Source organism: Gymnoscopelus microlampas, assembly GCF_963454915.1.
Source record: "Gymnoscopelus microlampas genome assembly, chromosome: 3".
Classification (NCBI taxonomy): Eukaryota; Metazoa; Chordata; class Actinopteri; order Myctophiformes; family Myctophidae; genus Gymnoscopelus; species Gymnoscopelus microlampas.
This window is the reverse complement of record NC_139940.1, coordinates 31,943,400-31,950,899: the sequence shown is the minus strand read 5'-3', so window position 1 is coordinate 31,950,899 and position 7,500 is coordinate 31,943,400.

The following is a 7,500-nucleotide window of genomic DNA, read 5'->3' as shown; positions in this document are numbered from 1 at the left end:
TTTCATTTCATTTATTTTCTATCTTTTCATTTTTTGTGTGTATCAAAAAGGTCTTAAAAGTCCTTAAATCATGTGGAGACCCCCTGGGGGTTCTGACCCACAGGTTGAGAACCACTGATGTTGACAACAAAAAAAGAAAGAAAGAAAGAAAAGGAATTGCAACGGTCTTATCCCTCATCCACATGAACACCAGAGTCCTATATTCTGGGGCCTAACGTGCACCGAAAATCGCAATGCATCACAAGCTTGTAGGCTATTTTCGATGAAGAGATTTCTCGTAGAGGGAAAAAAGAAGTGGACCAAGTATAGAGCCCTGGGGGACCCCGGGCAACTAAGTATATAGGATTTAAGTGGTTAAAGTTGAAAGTCCGTGAATCATCCTGATTTCGCTAATTTGTCCTCCCCCTCTGGTGGCAAGAAATATTACGACTGATTCTCTCTGTCACAAAAGACAAAAAAAGAAGAAAGAAAAATAGGCCAGCTCAGGAGTAAGTTGCCCCCACACTTGGGTCTGTCTTCGCACCGAGTTTATCATCTCCCTTTTACCTTGTTTGCCTGATTTAGATAATTCTGTGTTCTGTATTCTGCATGTATTCTTTTTTTAGACTTTGATGGAGGTGTTGTAACCAGTCTTTTAATCACAGCCAAATCGATGAGACACTATCGGACAAGCCATCGCGGTTGTATATCTAGATTTTATAGCTCTGGTTTCGATACATATTAACGTGTCACTCCTGGCAAAGAGTTTGCTTTTGTCCTACCCAGTCAACATTTATTTCTCATTATTTAGGCCCGTGATGAATTTAGACCCTGCTGCACAGGGGTAAATGTTTCATTTATCCATTTGTAATTACTCTGAGATTGCACAAATGTAACCAAATGATTACACAAGTGTACACTCTCAGAATTCAATTAACACTGAGAGTTCTGCTGTGTGAAGTTGGCCCTATCACATGCGTGCCTCCATGGCTCCAATGGAAGTCAAAGGGAGCGAACCCTACATTACAATAACATCAGTTATGTTGACAGTTGGCTACTACTGCAGAGGTCAAGGGTGTCTCGGAGAACTAATAACAGTGGTGAAAGATAGTCTTTTCCTGCCGCTGGGAGTGCCAAAGTTGAGGTGAGGTTAAGAATCCGCAGAATGTCCCTTTTGTGCTTTTTCACACAGATTATCAAATTATGTGTCGAAAACCAAAACACCTTTTTCCCCGGACAGAGAAGACATGAGATGAATGTCAATGATATCAACAGACCATCACAACTGTCCCCAATAACGCCATACATGCGAGCACACGCACACGCGCACGCGCACACACACACACACACACACACACACACACACACACACACACACACACACACACACACACACACACACACACACACACACACACACACACACACACCAGTCCCATCAGATCAGGCCTGTGTCCATTGTTGCCAGATTCTGTGAGAGAAACAAGCAACCAGGTCTAGGAAAACCAGCCCAAAAGAAGTGACTATGGGCCACACGAGCACTTTAACATATATATCAGCTATTTGAAAATAGCAGATCTACAAGCTCACAACGCGACGCGTTGTGCGCTTGTAAATCGGCTATTTTTAAATAAGATCTTGCAGGGTAATTATAATAAGCAGATCTGGCAACCCTGCCTGCGTCACAGCGTCAAAACTACTTGCCTGTAGGCGACGTGAGAGGCCTGCTAGTTTTAAGCCAGGAGACATTTGATACCAGAGACAAACTGCACCACGCCTATAGGTAAGGAAGCCAGGAATTTCCTGAAGTAATAAAAGAGGTCTATTCTAGGTGTCAGAAGGTCAAGATGTTATGTACTTGACAGTTAAACACTTGGCGGGGCGGTTCTCCATCAGGTTTGACATGTCAAACACCGCTTGAGCTCAAAATGTTCCCAATATTAAAGGTGTGTATAGTAGCTGTTGAATGTTCAGCTCTGTTGCCAAAATATTGTGTGCTTTTAGTCATACTGTATGTCTAAACGGATATACATGCTAACCACAGGAAGGCTGTGGTATAGTATCAGTTTACTACACACTGATGCAGATGAATTTACCTGTATGAATATATGGAAGAAATAGGTAAATATTTTGTGAGTACTAAATGAGTGCTGCAGTAAAAGAAGCAATGTAGAGAACTACCATTATATTTAAAACGTTTTATCATTTTATGGCTGTTCGTCCAGCCGTTGACCACTTCAGTCCCAAACAAGATACCTTGCATGGAAAACAACTAGCTGGATTACCATGGAATTAGCGGTGCACCTTCATAACCCCAGAGGATGCATCATTCACATTGCAGAGAGATCCAAAAACATCCAACATAAGAAAAATTAAATACAGAACTAATGCAGTCATACAATTTACAACATACTATTCAACTAAAATACCCAAAACAAGTACAACATATACTGTAAATGGAACCTGCTAACAACTAATCAGTTTATACAGGTCTATATAGGACAACCTCGGGCAAATTATAATATATTGTTTTACTATAGCTCTTTTTGAGACCAGGTTACAAAGTACTTTCCTATATTAATATGTAACTTTCCTCTTCTACCCCGGATTTGAACTTGGTTTCCTGCCCAAGTGCTGTCATTTTTATCATTGAGCTAATAGAGCCGGCCTGTTTGTTCAGGGGATAAATTGAATCTTGACCATCAGGTCAAAATGTGTGTCAGACCCTGTGTCTAGGTGAGACATCAACTTTGACACGATCTAAATGTCTCAATAGAAGAGCAGGTAGACAAAATACAACCACCCCAATTGTATAAGTTATATACTTACTCTACCATACAGATTGGACAAAATGTAATTGTATTCATGAAAAATGACATACCCCATAGCTGCCTGAACTCTAGATTTGAGAGCCCGAACCTCTTGTAAGGTATAAACAACAGTAACATAATAAAGAAAATCACTACAACTCCATGCTCGTAAATACACAATTATATGCATTGTTTACAACATATTCAGAAGTGGGGGGACAATTACCTTTGTTTTTATCAAGATTAAATGCCCACATAAGACTTATTTGAATTCTGCAGGATTATCGATTCCACCAAACATTAATTATACTCCTGTTAAAAATGAACCTCTGGTGAAAACACAGGGCTTACTTCATCCCCAGACAGAGGAAAATACACCTGGCTCCCAACCACGCGCCACAAAAAAAGGCAATAGCCAAGGATGTGACTTTTTCCTCCCCGAGGGCACTCTCAGGGGTGGGTAATAAACGGGTGGGCTCAGATTTTGATGTGGTTAGGGGCCGAGGGGAGAGAAATGTGAGAAGGGGTGTTAATTGTTTTGGCTCTTTGCTGGGGAAACATATCAACATTAGATCTAATGGAGGTTAAAGACTCTCATTGCCATAGGGGCTGGAGCTAATGAATAGCTAGCTAGACGGTTAGAGGAAGAGAAGGGGGGAGGACGACTGCTTGACTTAATGTACTGTTTACTGGCCTTTTAAAGGTTTTTACAACATTGAGGTGGGTGATTCAATGAGGCAACGACTTAAGGGATTAGCACTAAGAATTCATTATGCTACTTTATTTTGAAATCAATATTTCGGATGAGGGATCTATAATTATAAGCACAGTTATTTGTAGCCACAATGGGAGCCCTTAAGGATAACCGTGGATTCAGCAATTAATATCTGCACAATTAAAGGTCAACCGTTTCCTCGTTACTATTAAGTGTACAAAAACCTGTTGCATAGCCTTCGAAAGACAAGTGTCAGTACTTGTATTTCCAAGACGCTGCAAGTACTTGGACACAGAAGCGAGGACTGCAGCTAATCAACCAATTTGGCAATCCATAAGCTAATTCCATTATTGTTTTATAGTAGCCTAACTTCTCTGTGAATAACTGGCCTCGATGCTTATGCATGCAGTATGCTCCGACACAATAGTGTATGTAGACAGCAGCACAATTCAATTGCAGATGTATGCAAAGTACAGTGAACATGTCAAATGTACAAGAAAAGACTGCACACAAAGAGAACACTGATATCAAAGCCGTTTTTCTTTTGTTCCAAGCATAATTTTATGCTAAATCTGACTTTGGGCCCAAACATTGGCTTGGAAATATTCATACGATTAAACATCCCCAATTCAAATGTGTATTTGTAGACCCAGAACTTGAAAAAATGTGAACTTGGAGAAAAAAAAATGCAAATTCGGCTTTCAGATGATATAATTCACACTTTCATTTATCAACAGAGTTAATTGAATTTTAAGGAAGGGCCTTCTCTGGGAAAAAAGGATATGTACACAGACGTATTCTTTTGAAATTACACGCTTTGATTGTGGCAGAGAGGACAGACATATAGATAAAATGATCAACAGACAGCGAGACAAATGGAATTTTAATGAGGGGGTTGCTTTTATCAGTTATCATGTCGTGAGTTTCTTGTCTTGATGTGGTGTTTGTACCAACAATTGATAGTGGTTGAAACCTGCTGTTTGTTGCTGGAGATCTGCTCCCCAGGCTGCCTCAGCCTCCCACTTCCTACACTCATATCACCTTGATCAGTGATCTAATTCACTCCATTTACACAGCTATGGGATTTAGCTTCCTGGAGTTTTTAATTGGTTATACACATGTAAACGATTAAGAAAGTAACGTAGAATAAAGGTAGACACAGACAGACCCAAAGACTCACTTTGATTTCTGACCCCCTGACCTGGAACACACAAATATATGACATTTTGGTCAGTCCTTGAAAAAACTCCATGACTGTGAATTCATGTTTCAGAACTTAACAGTATAGGGTACTGTACTATACTTTACTACTGTATGCCAAACTTTAGACTCTAAATCAGAATCAGAATCAGAATCAGAATCAGTACCGTACTGTGGATATGTGCTTTACTGCGATATTGTACTGTACTGTACTGTATTGTATGTGCTACAATACCATACTGTAGTGTATTCTACTACATACTAGAGCCTAAAAAACATATTTCCGTACGATATTAGTCCATAAAATATTATACTTGGAAAATATCAAACAAACCTGTGTATTGTATTGTCTTTAACCAGAAATAATATACTTTTGAATTGAAATTATATGTCAACATGGCTTCTGTGTTATGTAACCATTAATGTAAGCATTGTTTGAACATTTCAATATTGTGTATTCTGAGGACCTATAGAGACAGTGTTTTGTCAAGGTTACTGGTACAGTATGCATTCATGAGTTAATGAGTAAATAAGGGTTATAAAGAGCTCATGGGCTAGAAGTATACAGGAACAAAATATTATACCATCTTAGTGTAGATAGTTGCACAGCTCTTTGTAAATGGTAAGATACGGTACTCTGCTTATTAATTTAAGGCAGTGACGGGGTGGATTGATTGAACAAAGCATTGTATTTCCTCTTTCTCATATAGCTTATGTTGCTTGTAACTGTTTTCTTTGTTTGTTTTGTTGTTATTGTAAGCAACACAAAACAAGGACACAGATTAGAAGATTTTAGTCTTTTAACCTGCATCCACGCTGTGGTTTATTTCAGGCATTTTCACATTATTTTGATTGTCATAATGTAGAGAGGATATAATTGAGCCCTTGAAATGTGAGCAGGATGGCTTGATTAGTGATGTGCTGTGACAATGAGTACTCACTAGAGAGGGAAACATTTTTACATAGTGACAATGGGTAGTTGTTTACTTTTACATCTCAACAACCTTGTTCTCTTGTCTGCTCATTATAACCAGAAAGAAATCATTGTAGATCCTTGTATTTTCTGTTTACCAACGTTGAAAATTGAACACACCAAAGCGGTAGCGAGCTGCAACAATTATGATATGGTTTTCTTAGGCCATGTCCATATGGATGCGGATACAATTGAAAATGCTGTTTAGGTATTACAACAAGTTTTCCATCCACTCTATCTAATTACTTTGTCTACTATGCAGGAATACTGCTTGCAGAGTATGCAAAACTATGTTTTATCAACAAACAATCAAATTAGATAGTAGCAAGAAACTCTTTGAAAACAATTTGTCATTTTGGGTGTTTGGTTAGATCCTGGATTAAATGACAAGCACATGCCAGTGTTTTACTTATCCACACTAAAACACAAGACCAGAAAAAAACTTTGGAGAGAGAGTTTAAAAAGATCCGTTTTGGTGGTTGAAAATGCCGAATTAAGGTGGATGTACATCATATGCGTTTTTAGATATTCTCTATATCTATCTATCTAAGGCTCACTGAGAGTTCTATTCCAAACATAATCCAGTGGTGAGAAAGAAGTTGAGCTCAAAAACGTAGGCGCCGATTCTGTGGGTACTTTGAGCTCGAGCGCCGATGGAATTAAAAGGCAGGAAAATGCACTTGATGGGACTACTCATATATGCGACAGCTGGGTGGGACCAAATTTACATTGATTTGATAGTAATTCCACCCAGCATAAGCTGCATTGGCATAGCCCGCAAAACTAGCTGACACACCCTCTGAAAAGTCATAGCTGTGATTGGCAAACATTACATGCGCTGTCCAATCGAAAGCAATGATCAGATTAACCTCTTAGCTGTAGAACAAGCAGTGTTGCCAGATTCTGTGAGAGAAACAAGCAACCAGGTATAGGAAAACCAGCCCAAAAGAAGCGACTATGGGCCACACGAGCACAACATATACATCAGCTATTTGAAAATAACAGATCTACAAGCTCACAACGCGTTGCGATGCGACGCGTTGTGAGCTTGCAGATCGTCTATTTTCAAATAAAATCTTGCGGGTAAATTTTAATAAGTAGATCTGGCAACCCTGAGAGCATTCTAGTGTTGACAAGGAGCCTGCCTAGCGACTTTTCAAGATGTAATGTAGTGGCCATTCTGAAAGGTGATTTTCTTGAGAATCACATTGACAGAGATCACAAACTTGCACTGACTGTTCCTGTAACAACCTGCAGCTTAGAGAGGCATTTTTTCAGGCCTGTGGCATCTTAAAACCTAAAATCTACAGGATTCAATGAGGCAAGCAAGACTGAACCATGTTGCTGTATTGAACTGTCACAAGAAAATGTGTTACAATGCATATGAACCTGGCTGTAATGGCAGATTAATTAAACATGGCTGCCAAGGGTGATGGACTGCCCACACCAAGCACTATAACTATAAATATGTTGTTTAAAAATTGTTGTGCAAACTGAAGTGAATGGAAGAGTTCACACCACAACTATGTGGGTGCTCACATAATTATCATTATAGCTATTAGCTATAGTTATTTTGCCTTGTATATTTTATTGCATGCACTTGTAACATTTCCTTGTGTGTGAAATGATTTAACTTGTTTGTCTTGTTAATAGGCCCCTTGTCTCACAACCCTGTTGACAGTGGCGATATTGTGTTGGATTGTGGACTTGGCTTATGATTTATGTCCATGTTAGGCATTTCATGGTGGGTATTGTTAGTTAAACATTTGATCTCCAATTCCTGTAAAAAGTTTGTATGTGTGTGCGTGTGTGTGTGCGCGTGC